Source organism: Thalassophryne amazonica, chromosome 14 (genome assembly GCF_902500255.1).
Source record: "Thalassophryne amazonica chromosome 14, fThaAma1.1, whole genome shotgun sequence".
Classification (NCBI taxonomy): Eukaryota; Metazoa; Chordata; class Actinopteri; order Batrachoidiformes; family Batrachoididae; genus Thalassophryne; species Thalassophryne amazonica.
Window position 1 is genome coordinate 82,725,281 of NC_047116.1, and position 12,868 is coordinate 82,738,148.

Here is a 12,868-nt window from a genome sequence, read left to right on the forward strand (position 1 = left end):
AAGGGCAGCCAGTGCTTCACCATCAACTGCACAAACTACAAAAACAAATTCTCAAATACTAAAATGAACTGTACAAGAGCCTTAATGAAATTATGTAAAACAAATGTCTATTTTAAAGTCATTATGTCGCAATTTAATATCAATATACTGAGACGATAACTCCTAAGTTCTTTTCATTAAGCTGCGTTCACACGCATACAGATATAGAAACAAAAATGTTTAAATATATTTATGTCTATATACTTGTAGTTGTTTAATATGATATGTACATGGTGGTCACAGACGGCATTTAAATTTTAACAGTGTGGTTGGAGGGGATGGAGGAGGTACTTTTTGACTGAGGGTCAAAAGTCATAAATTCTGAATGGCTTTATATGTACTTGTAATAAAATGTTAGTAAAAATCATATATATATATATGTTGTTGTCATTAAAAGACTAGCAATAATATTACAGTGGAAAAAGCAGCAAGGTAAATGACCACAATGGCAAGGCATACTTCAGATTTATATTTTAATACATAAGGATTTTTTTATCCAGGCATGTATGGGTTTGTTAGAGCTTTTAATCAGCATGAATACAACTGGCAAGGCTTCATTTATAAAAATCCATCGAGAATTATGACAGAAAAAAAAACATCACAGTAAATGAACAGAATGGCATATTTTCCCCAAATTTCCACACTTTACATAAAACATGTTTTTTCTACCCAGACATGTATGGGTTTGTTAGAAAGAGCAATTAAAGGGCTTTAAAACAAGCCTATTTTTTTTTTTATTAAAATCTGTTAACAAATAGCGACAATAGAGAGAGAGAAAAGCAGCACAGTTTGTCATAATTTCCCCAAATTTCTGCATTTTACATAAAAGTTTTTTTTTTAACCCACACATACATAGGTTCATTGGAAAGAGCTTTCAAGTGGCTTTAAAACAAGCCTACATTTATTAAAATCCATTAAGAAATAGCGGCGCTAGTGCAAAAAAAGCGGTCAGTTTATTATTGATGATCGGCACATCTCTTGTGTTGGCGACCCTCCTGTTCTGTGCACCAACAGCAATTCTCGTATATTCGTCCGTGAATTGTTCTGTAACTTATGTTTGTATCATGGCCCAAGCAGATGGTCACCCCTTTGAGTCTGGTCTGCTTGAGGTTTCTTCCTCAGAGGGAGTTTTTCCTTACCACTGTTGCTCTGGGGGTTGGTAATGTTGGACCTTACCTGTGTGAAGCACCTTGAGACAACTCTGTTGTGATTTTGCGCTATATAAAGGAAAATAAATTGAAATTGAAAATGAATTGGCTAACAATTACTCGCACCTCGGAAAAGCACCTTTTAGAGTTGCACTCAAATCCCGTTGCAATGTAAATTACAATGACAATAAAAGCGATACTGATTCTGACCCCCCCCCCCCCCCACACACACACACACACACACAGAAGCTGAAAGGTTTTAGCCATGCTCATGCTCCCCCGAAACATTTACTCAAAAAAAGTCTGAAGGACCTAAATGACATGGTGAGATGCTGAAGCGCTTGGCTCGTCATGTTCACAACATATACATATTATTTCCACGTTTGAAGAGTCTGGGGACAATTCACTCATTAAATACACACACACACACACACACATTTTCAACCGTTTACTCCAATTAAGGGTCACGGGCCGCTGAAACCTATCCCAGCAGTCATAGAGCGTGAGGTGGGGTTCACCCTGGACAGGACGCCAGTCTGTCACAGGGACACATACAGACAAACAAATGCATTCACACCTGCATATACAGACAATTTAAAGTTTCCAGTTCACCTAACCTGCGTGTCTTTGGATGTGGGAGGAAGCCGGAGCACCCGGAGAGAACCCACGCAAACACAAGGAGAACACGCAAACCTCACACAGAAAGGGCACAGGTGAGAATCGAACCCATGACCTTCTCACTGTGAGGCAACAGTGCTAGTCACTAAGCCACCGTGCTGCCCACTCAGTAAATAATAAATAAATAACCAATAACACTGTGATCAATGTTACAAATGGGGGCGGGGTCTTTGGTAAACCCAAATGAGTGAGTTTGTTGTTGAGCCAGGGGATGCTGTTGGTCTACAATGTGGGACTCCGTGAGAGTTTCGATGCATCGAAACTCGAGGGCTGGGGAAATGAAACAGGAAATGGGTTCTCAGGCCAACATGGACAGCATCGTGTTCATTGTCTGCGCCAACAAGGTCGCACACTCTGAACTCTGTATTGATCACAGGGCTGGATCCAGAGTGAAAATCTGACAGATGCGTTTTTGCCCAATGATAAAATAAAAATCGTACGCGTTTTGTTATTCAATAATCTTCATTCTTTTATTCATGTGCAACATACACTGTCACACTTCTTTTAATATATTTATTATACTTCATGGACCATAGTGAAGACTTCTTATTTTTATAAATATGATGTCCTAAAAAAAACCCACTATAACAAAAACTGACTGTAAACAGGATCAAATTTATTGCCAAAATATTTCAATTATACCTGAATCTATATATGATTTTTTTCCAATTGATAAAATCAATAAAAATATGACTGCATATATTCTTAATAATAATATACTGAGCTACAGACAGTTCACAGAAGACATTTTCCACTGATACCAATCAAAATTAGAAACAGTCCAGCAGGTGACAATATTCATCATGTCCATGACTAAATATACTAAAAGAAATACATCACAATTGTACACATATCACAGTTGTAGTATATTTAGATTTTGTTGTGATTTGGCACTTTATAAGCTGATTAAATTGAAATTGAATTGAAATTGAACATTTTATTGAGTCTTAAAGTAAATAAATATGAAATTGGTCACTGGATCCATAAAACTTTGTACATAATAAACTCTACATGGTGGATCCTTGATCTCTGTGTTGTATGGCTGGGGTGCCTGGCTGCCTTTTGTTTCTGTCTTCTGTTCTGTCTTTTGTTTTTCCTTCCAGGTGGCATGCGTTCAGGACTGAGTGGCTGTGTGGCTGAGTTATCAGGACCTCACCCTGATCACCTGAAGCTTGTCATGTGCAGCTCGTCAGGACTCACAGCTGTGGTGCATCTTTATGGATTGGGGCATGGTTGCATTTAAGTCTGGAGTACACAGTGTGTATTTGCCAGAGACTCGACCTTGTGACCAGACGGGTGAGATCGTCGTCTAGAGAGCCATCTCATCATCATGGATGCAGAGACTGTACCAGGTTTGATGCCATGGTCTGTGAAAGAGGAGGGGGTGAGGTCTCACGCTCGTCAGCACACTTCCTGAGGTACTTTAGGTTTTGTGACTAACATGAGTACAGTCAGTAAATGTGGTGTCCCTCACACCTTATTATATTGAGCTGTTATGTTAGTCGTTTAATCAGCTTCCACTGCAGTGGAGAATTGAACTGGGTGTTCCATGCCTGCAGGGTGGGAAGCTGATTGGTGATTAAGCCAGGAAGTGTTTGCTGTTTATGTACACCTTTGAGTGGTCTCTCTGTGTGTTGAGTGGTGGACTCACATGATGGTTTCTTCTTTCACAGACTCGGTTGGTCGCAGTCACCTGGGGGGTGTCGGCGGGGTCCTTGGGTCCGAACTGTTCTGGCTCCGGACCGTTTGTGCTGCTGGGAGCGCACCGTTATTCCACCTCGCCAGACCGTGCACTCATTCGTTGTTATTTAGCACTCACTGTTGTGTTATTAAATTCTGTTATCCTTTGTACCGTACTCTGCTTATTTCATGCTTGGTCCTTCAAACGCTGGTCAGTCCTCTGCCTGCGTCCGACACATAACACTCTGGACATAAATAGGAATAAACAAAATCTGTAGTTTTTGTCAAAAGCATTTCCTTTCAGACATTATTGGCATGAATGTCTTTCCATATATCTGAGCTGATTCTTACAGCTGCTGTGCTTCACTTCAGGATGTAATTTGTAAAGAAATACAGCACATTTCATTTGGGGAGGAAATAAAACGTTTTAGTTGATTGTAGGTTCTTGTCTGTATTACAACGTTTGTAAGAGGTGTCATTTTATTTAAAGTGGCAATTCACTTTGAATTTATTAATTCCGACCGGACTCTTTCTCAACAGAGAGCCATGCCGTGTTTCGAGCTGTGTGAACGGAACGGAGGACGATTCTCTTTTCTTGAATGCCACAAGCCAAGAGTCCCAGTTAGTGACTTTAATACACACTAAAGTGACTCATAATATTTTAAAGACTTTGAGAGGAGTTAAGAAGCGGACTTACCGCTTCTGAAGAGCAGTGAATCAAAGAGCCACGAGCCATTGAATCGAAGCATTGCTTCAATGGTTCACGGAACTCAGCCACATGGGGTGTGCAGCCAGTACATTCTTTTTGAATTTTTATGCTTAAATAGATTTTTGCTGGTTATTGGTGGTCTGGGAGCAGGCACCGTCTCTACGGGGATGGGGTAATGAGGGGATGGCAGGGGGAGAGAAGCTGCAGAGAGGTGTGTAAGACTACAACTCTGCTTCCTAGTCCCAACCCTGGATAGTCATGGTTTGGAGGATTTAAGAAAATTGGCCAGATTTCTAGAAATGAGAGCTGCTCCATCCAAAGTGGGATGGATGCCGTCTCTCCTAACAAGACCAGGTTTTCCCCAGAAGCTTTGCCAATTATCTATGAAGCCCACCTCATTTTTCAGATGAAGAGCCTTACAGCTTTGCACTTCCTAAGTTGTTTTTTTTTTTTTTTTTTAATTGCTAGTCTGATCTACTATCAAGAAGAAGAAAGAGAGACAACTTAGAAGGCGAGCCCAGCGATTCTGGGAGACAGAAAGAGAGACAGAGAAAGTTGGAGATGCAGTGTGGCCAGCGGAAGAACCTACCTTGAATACTCCAGAGCATTTGAATCAGTCATTCTTGGAACAGATAAAACATACACACTCTTCACCTACCTGGGTGGTAGTAGTAGTAGTAGTAGTAGTAGTAGATATTGATTATGAAATCATTGTCTGTACATTAACACAGAACACACACATTGGGATCCATTTGCAGAACTGAAGTACATCCAGGGCCTTGAGGCAAGAAAGGAAGATAGTGGCCGATCCCACTCACCCAGGACACAGAATTTTTGTTATCATCCCCTCTGGCAGACGGCTGAGGTCCATCAGGACTAAAACCTCAAGACACAAAAACAGCTTCTTTCCATCTGCAGCTAGACTTATAAATAATGCCAGATGCCCCAGCCACCCCCACCCCCCACTGCCACAAAATACAGACTGATCATCCCTGTACAGTTCATCTGTGGGCCTGCACAGCCCCATTCCACCATTCCATTATATCTATGTGACAGTAAACACATATTTCCCCATTTATCTATTTGACTCCATTACTTCTTACAGAAGTATTTTATTTCCTTTTCTTTGTATTGTTGCTTATGCACATATTATTTCTTAAATAATTATTTTCTTTTATTGTTGTTTGTGCACCAATGACACCAGATCAATATTTTGTTACATGAAAGTTCAGCAAAGCTGTCACTGTTATTATTTGTTCCATACTGACATTAAAGTGTCACCTGTTCAAATAAACCAACACCCACTCCTTTTTGTGAGTAACTTCCTACCAGATGTAGAGCGATGTGATGTCTCTTTAACCAAAAACATAGGAATAAAGGTGCCACACAAGCCAGGAAACAGGTATGGCCATAGATTTATCCTTCTGTAGAGTGATTCACTTGAATGTATTTTTTTTTCTGTGAATTGGCAGATCAACTGCACTGCAGGTGTCTCAATTCATTTAACTGAATGAGAGAATCCATCATTTCTTGCAGCAGAGAAAGTACTGCAGGAGGAGTGTTGAACAAAAATCAATCAAATAATAATTTTATTTCCTGCCAACACGGTGGACATGTAGTGGGCATTAAGATAGCTGTGCAGAAGCTGCAGAAGTGGGCATTATGCTCCCCACCACACAGACACACACGCACACAGTGTACCTACCCCACAGTACATGTGTTATTGCTCATTTCTTGCTGATGCAGTTGTCCTTTGTAAGTCCATCAGTCATGCTGTTTAACTACGTTACTGCCCAAAAATACCACAATGTATTTTTTACCCCACTATACCACATCCCAAATCAAAAAACCCTCCAAAGATGTATAATGTTTTGTATTTCAACCATCAAGACTCAGGTGAAGTGAGATTGAGCTTTTCTTGCATCTGAACTTGCAGCTATGAATAAATATTTTCTTTCACTAAAATATGCAGATCTTGGCTTGCATCTCAGATGTGCATTCTGGCAAATGGTAGTTAAACTTTCAGGTCTTATTTTTAAGAAAATCCTCATCTACAGTGAGGAAAATAAGTATTTGAACACCCTGCGGTTTTGCAAATTCTCCCACTTAGAAATCATTGAGGGGTCTGAAATTTTCATCTTAGGTGTATGTCCTAATCTAGCAGCTTGGTAGAAGACAACTGTAATGATTATTTATTAGAAAGTGGAAGAAACACAAGATGACTGTCAAGCTCACTCGGTCTGGGATTCCATGCAAGATCTCACTTTGTGGGGTAAGGATGATTCTGAAATAGCTCAGAACTACACAGGAGGACCTGGTCAATGAACTGAACAGAGCTGGGACCACAGTCACAAAGATTACATTAGTAACACATGATGCTGTCATGGTTTAAAATCCTGCAGGGCAGCAAGGTCCCCCTGCTCAAGCCAGCACATGTCCAGAACCGGTGAAGTTCACCAGTGACCATCTGGATGATCCAGAGGAGGCATGGGAGAAAGTCATATGGTCATATGAGACCAGAATAGAGCTTTTTGGAATCAACTCCACTTACCATGTTTAGAGGATGAGAACAACCCCAAGAAAACCATCCCAACCGTGAAGCATGGGGGTGGAAATATCATATTCTGGGGGTGCTCTTCTGCAAAGGGGACAGGACGACTGCACCGTATTAAAGGGAGGATGGATGGGGTCATGTGTTGCAAGACTTTGGCAAAGAACCTCCTTCCCTCAGTAAGAGCATTGAAGATGGATCATGGCTGGGTCTTCCAGCATGACAGTGACCCCACACAGCCAGGGAAACTAAGGAGGGGCTCCGTAAGAAGCATTTCAAGGTCCTGGAGTGGCCTGGCCAGTCTTCAGACCTGAACTCAATAGAAAATCTTTGGAGGTAGCTGAAACTCCAAACCTGAAAGATCTAAAGAAGATGTATATGGAGGAGTGGACCAAAATCCCTGCTGCAGTGTATGAAAACCTGTTGAAAAAACTACAGGAAGTTTGACCTCTGTAATTGCAAACAAAGGCTACTGTACCAAATATTAACATTGATTTTCACAGGTGTTCAAATACTTATGTGCAATGTATGATTTTAAAAAATCATACATTGTGATTTCTGGATTTTTTTTTTTTTTTTTTTTTTTTTTTTTTAGATTATGTCTCTCACAGTGGACATGCAGCTAAGATGAAAATTTCAGACCCCTCCATGATTTGTAAGTGGGAGAACTTGCAAAATCGCAGGGTGTTCAAATACTTATTTTCCTCACTGTATCTCAAAATTGCACCCAGTGAGTCAAAACTTCCCATGTTTTTGAGAAATGTTCATTTCTCAGAATTCAAAAGATGGAGAAGCACACCCCACTTATTCTGAGTCAGGCTTAAAATATCTCAATCACCACTTTTATATGTGGCCATGAGATGGACTGGCATCCTGTCCAGGGTGCACCCTGTCCCTTGCCTTATGACTGCTGGGATAGGCTCCATTCCCACCATGACCCTTGATTATGAGTAAGGAAGTATGGAAAATGAATGAATGGAAACTAATAACACTTTACAATAGGCTGGAGTTTTTTAGCAGCTGTTTATCAGTATGATGTTCCAGTCATCACTCTCACCAATGCTTCTGGTCTGTGCATGAGAAATCATCTTCATCAAACAATCATGAACCTTTCACCTTCTGCATTGCTGCCTTGGCAGCAGGTACTCAAAGTTAAAGTATTCCATATGGCACAGACTGTATTCACACCATGTATGGTGTACAACAGGCAGTCATCCTCTGTGAAATGCAAACAGATAAAATGAGATGCCTCCATGGGCAATCATCAGTGCAAATAGTCGGAATCATTTCAGTATTTTCAAGCTTGATCAAAGGCAGATGAGCTCGGTGTACGTTCATCGCCTGTTCATCTTCCCACCACAGTAGCATGGTGAACAACTCAGTGCCTTGTCATCTCATTTATTTGTGCAATGCATCCATTTTTTTTCCCCACAGAGTTCAGACACCCACTGGTGTACAAACTATACTGGTTCTTAGTCTGACACACACACACGCTGCAGAGTTTGCTGATTGAAGTTCTGTGAATGCAATATATATATATATATATATATATATATATATATATATATATATATATATATATATATACACGCTTTTTTTTATTGAGTCTTTTATCAATCTGTAAGTATTTTTTTATCTTTTCAGATGAGGCAGACAACATAAAACTTTACTGAAACCATAGAACAATATCAATTTGAAAAAGAGTTTGGAAATGGAGATGTCAGTACTTGCTAATGACTATGCAAACCCAGAACTCAATTGTTAATTAATCCCAGAACATCGTATGGTGGTGGAGCAATGGCAAAGATGTCTCCCTGCTGCCCCTTGCAGCTGACCCTAAGACTCTTGCTTTCCCCACACCTGGTCCGTCCTTCTCAGCAAAAGCCAGAACCTTCCTGCTCAACTTCCTTGGTCAGATCTTTCAGGGCCTCTCTCAGTTTTGGGGCCTTTGACTCAAACCCCATGCTCTTCAGGAAGCACTGGGCAGATGCTCCCACAAACCCCCTGCAGCTGATGTCAAGTGACATCAAGTTGGTGACAGCTGACCACCCAGCCTCTCTGCACAGCTGTGAGGTCGAAGTGCTGCTCTTTTTTCCTCTGAAAGGCTTCCTCCATTCTTTCCTTCCAATGGCACAGTGAGCTCTGCCAAGAGCCCTTACCAAGCTGTGGCAGACTGGTCAGGAAGGGCCCACATGCCCTGGTGATCCAAGTAAGATGTTCTTTTCTTGGTCATTTAGCTGTTTCTTGATATGTTCCTCAAGCTCTTGCTCAGTAGCTTCCAGCTGTCTATTCTTATTCTTTTCCAACAGGTTCCAGGCGAGTCTAAATGGATCCCAAAAGAACCTCACACGCTCCTTCTCTTTCTTCCCTCTCCACTTCCGGATCTGCTCTGCACTTCTCAGTGTCACAAGCCTCCTTCTGATCTGGTCCCAAAGCACTTTCAGACCCTCCTTTTCATTATCCTCTGCTTTTCGCCATGACTTCCTTAGCAGCCTTCTGTCCTTCACAAGCTTATGAATGTTTTGCTCATACCATCCCACCTCCCTAGGTATGTTCTTACTCTGGATCACCTTCCCAAGCAAGGAGTTGCAATCTCCATAAGCATTGCTGCCAAAGAGGTTTAGCTTGGTAATTGTGCTGCCCCATAGTGAGTTCTCAAGGATGATATGCAGATCCTGGTCAAAGCTTTCCTAGGCTGCTTTTTTGATGGATTTTGGCTGGGTGACTTTGGCTTGTCTGGCTGGTCTCTCCCTTCCTTATCTTGTGGGGTTGCTGCTGGGTGTCTCTGTGTGACAGTCATGCATTGGGCTGTGCACCAATTGTAGGCTTTGGGCCTGCTGCTGGTACAGCTGATCCTCCTCCCTATGACATCTGCAATGGTGAAATCAGTTACACTGTGGTGATCAACCAGGCTCTAACTTCTCCTTGTCTGACCTGTTTGTGCAGGGCAAGTTTGCCTTTGGTCCGACCCTTCCTGTTTAGGCTTCCCTTTGTGAATCTGCATGCCTCTATAATTAAGCCAGGTCACATGAGGGACCCTGCATGGGTGTGGTGCACTACCACATCATCCACATTTTTGAACCACATTGAGTCCTGAATGTCAGTGACACAGGCAGTCAACCATCCATCCCCACCTCTTAAAAATAACCATCAGTCTGTTGCAGCCACGTGGAACATGCACATCCTCTTGGGCTTTTTGACCCTCTGATGATCTCGCTTCTGAGGCACCTGTGTGCTGGATCATTCCAAAAGAGATATACCACATGGACAGAATATTGTAGCTGACATTCCCTTACAATACAAGCAGTACTGCTCCTAAATCTTTCAAAGTACTGGGGTGACTGAGAAGATTTGAATCTGACCCAAAAAAGGTCCTAACAGTAGTTCAGCAAGCCATTCCAGCTCTACTCAAGGAACCTGGCAAAAACAATATCTAGTTATTGCTTGTAATCACAGGATAACATCAAATTTTCATAACCCCCCCCAAAAAAAGACTTGGGCCTTTGTTCTCCTACAAAGAGTCCAGTGACCTTGATTCCACAAAGTCTTACAATGCACATGAATGTCACTGCTGAGATAAATAAATCTCTCGACAGGTTCAACACTTTCAAAGGATGCAGATACTCTTCTGAAGTCCAAGTCTGGATCTAAGTTTTGATGCAGGACAGTCGCCAACCCGGACATGTCGATTCTTCACTCAGCTTCTCGAGTCTTGAAATCAGGGCAGTTATTGATTCTGGAAAGATGACAGCATCATCTGTAAACCTTTCCTCAGCAACGAAGGCAATTCATCTGTTACAGCATTACCCTTTCATTAAAATCTTGAAGAAGCACCAACACACACACACACACACACACACACACACACACGTGCGCACATCTCTGCCCCCAAAATAGTTTTCAGTTCATTTCAAGTCCTAGCACCCTGTTGTTTGGCAAAATGTGTTTATGACTCAGATAGCGAGACTCATGCACAGAATGACACAATGAGTCATCTAAAAGAAAAGGCAATATAACTCAACTGTGCATGCACATAGTATGCACTGTAGAGGTGCGGAAAGTGTGTGTGCCTACCAAATGACTCACAATATTTTGTAAATAATTTGCTTCAAAAAGTGTTCATGATATTTTTGGTTTGTTTTTGGACATTTATCACATACCCCTGGCACAGTGCATCCACAAAGTATTCACAGCGCTTCACTTTTTCCATATTTTGCTATGTTACAGCCTCATTTAAAAATGGAGTAAATTCATTGTTTCCCTTCAAATTCTACTCAACACCCTTAATGACAACATGAAAAAAAAATTGACATTTCTGCAAATTTATTAACAATAAAATAAGAAAGAAACCAAATGTACAGTGAGGAAAATATGGATTTGATCCACTGATGAGTTTGCAAGTTTTCCATCCTACAATGGAATGGAGACGTCTGTCATTTTTTTTTTATCGTAGGTACACTTCAGCCTACCTTTATTTGCATTTTATTACATGAAATAAGCCTAACCCTAACCACTTACCAGCCAGCAAGAATTCTGGCTCTCACAGACCTGTGAGTATTTCTTCAAGAAGCCCTCCTATTCTGTATTCACTACCTGTATTAACTGCACCTGTTTGAACTTATCTGTATAAAACACACCTGTTCGCACACTCAATCAATCACACTCCAACCTGTCCACCATAGCCAAGACCAAAGAGCTGTCTAAGGACACCAGGGACAAAATTGTAGACCTGCACAAGGATGGGATGGACTACATGACAATAGACAAGCAGCTTGGCGAGAAGGCAACAACTGTTGGTGTAATTATGAGACAATGCACAGTAAATTTTGCAAAATAAAATGTACTCTGCCGGGATAACATTTGGTTCCAGTCTAAATATAGTAAAATACACTCTATTATAGAGTGAAATGAGCTCTACTGTCTTGTCAAATCAACTTTTTCTACTCCAATAAGAGACATTCACAGCATTATGGAGTCGATTACCTCCGCCAAGGAGGTTATGTTTTCGGTCGCGTTTGTTTGTTTGTCTGTCTGTCTGTCAGCAGGATAACTCAAAAAGTTTTGATTGGATTTTGATGAAATTTTGTGGAGTTGTTGGAAATGACAAGAGGAACAAGTGATTACATTTTAGTGGTGATCTGGATCACAATCCAGATCCAGGAATTTTTTAAAGGATTCTTCACCATTGTGGAATAGGGGGAATTTTGACATTCTATTTTCTAACTCCACAAAAACAAGGTAGAAAGGCTTGAAAAACATTAGGGTGTAACATTGTCAAATGCTCTATCTAACAACAAAGTTTGGTGATGATCGGATCCGGATTCCGGATCTGGTGATCCAGAATATGCAAAAATATAGGGAAAATAGAAAATGTGTCAGTGTGAGGTGACAAATGAAGCTAGAGATGCACAGCTAACACCAAATTGTAGCTGAATCTGTACTGATTCAGTAAGGTGTCATCAGATTTGACGTAGCTTCAAATGTTATGGAGCTAGATCCAGAAGAAAACCACCATTACCAAAAAATCATTTTTATACAATAACTTTTGAACTAATAAAGACATAAAAGTGATTCAAAGTTCTAGTGGTATGTTTTCATGGTCAAGGATGTCAAATATAAAAGAAAGAAAAGTGTATGTATCATAGTTTTGGTTGTAACACTGAATTGTTGAATAGGTGCCTCTACTGGTGGTTGGCTCTCACTGCGGTATTGTATCACTTCCTGTTCCGGAGCACAGCAGTGTTTTGCTGTATCTGTTAGCTGTTTAATCTGCACAGTTAGATTGATCTAGTTACCTAGATAACGATTTGTTTCATAGTGTAATCTTCACGTGCCTTAACTAAAGCACTCCCTCTGCTGAATCACCTCTAAATTATTTACACATTATTCACTTTGCGTGTTTTTAGGAATCCGCTAGCTTAGCACAGCTACTAGCTCTTAGCCAGTTTAGCATGGCGGCTTCTCCTGTATCGCTGCACTTTTCTGCTCTGGGTGTGAAATGTTTAGTTATTCCTCGGCCTCCTTTAGCAGTAATGGTACTTGTAATAAGTGTAGCTTATTCGT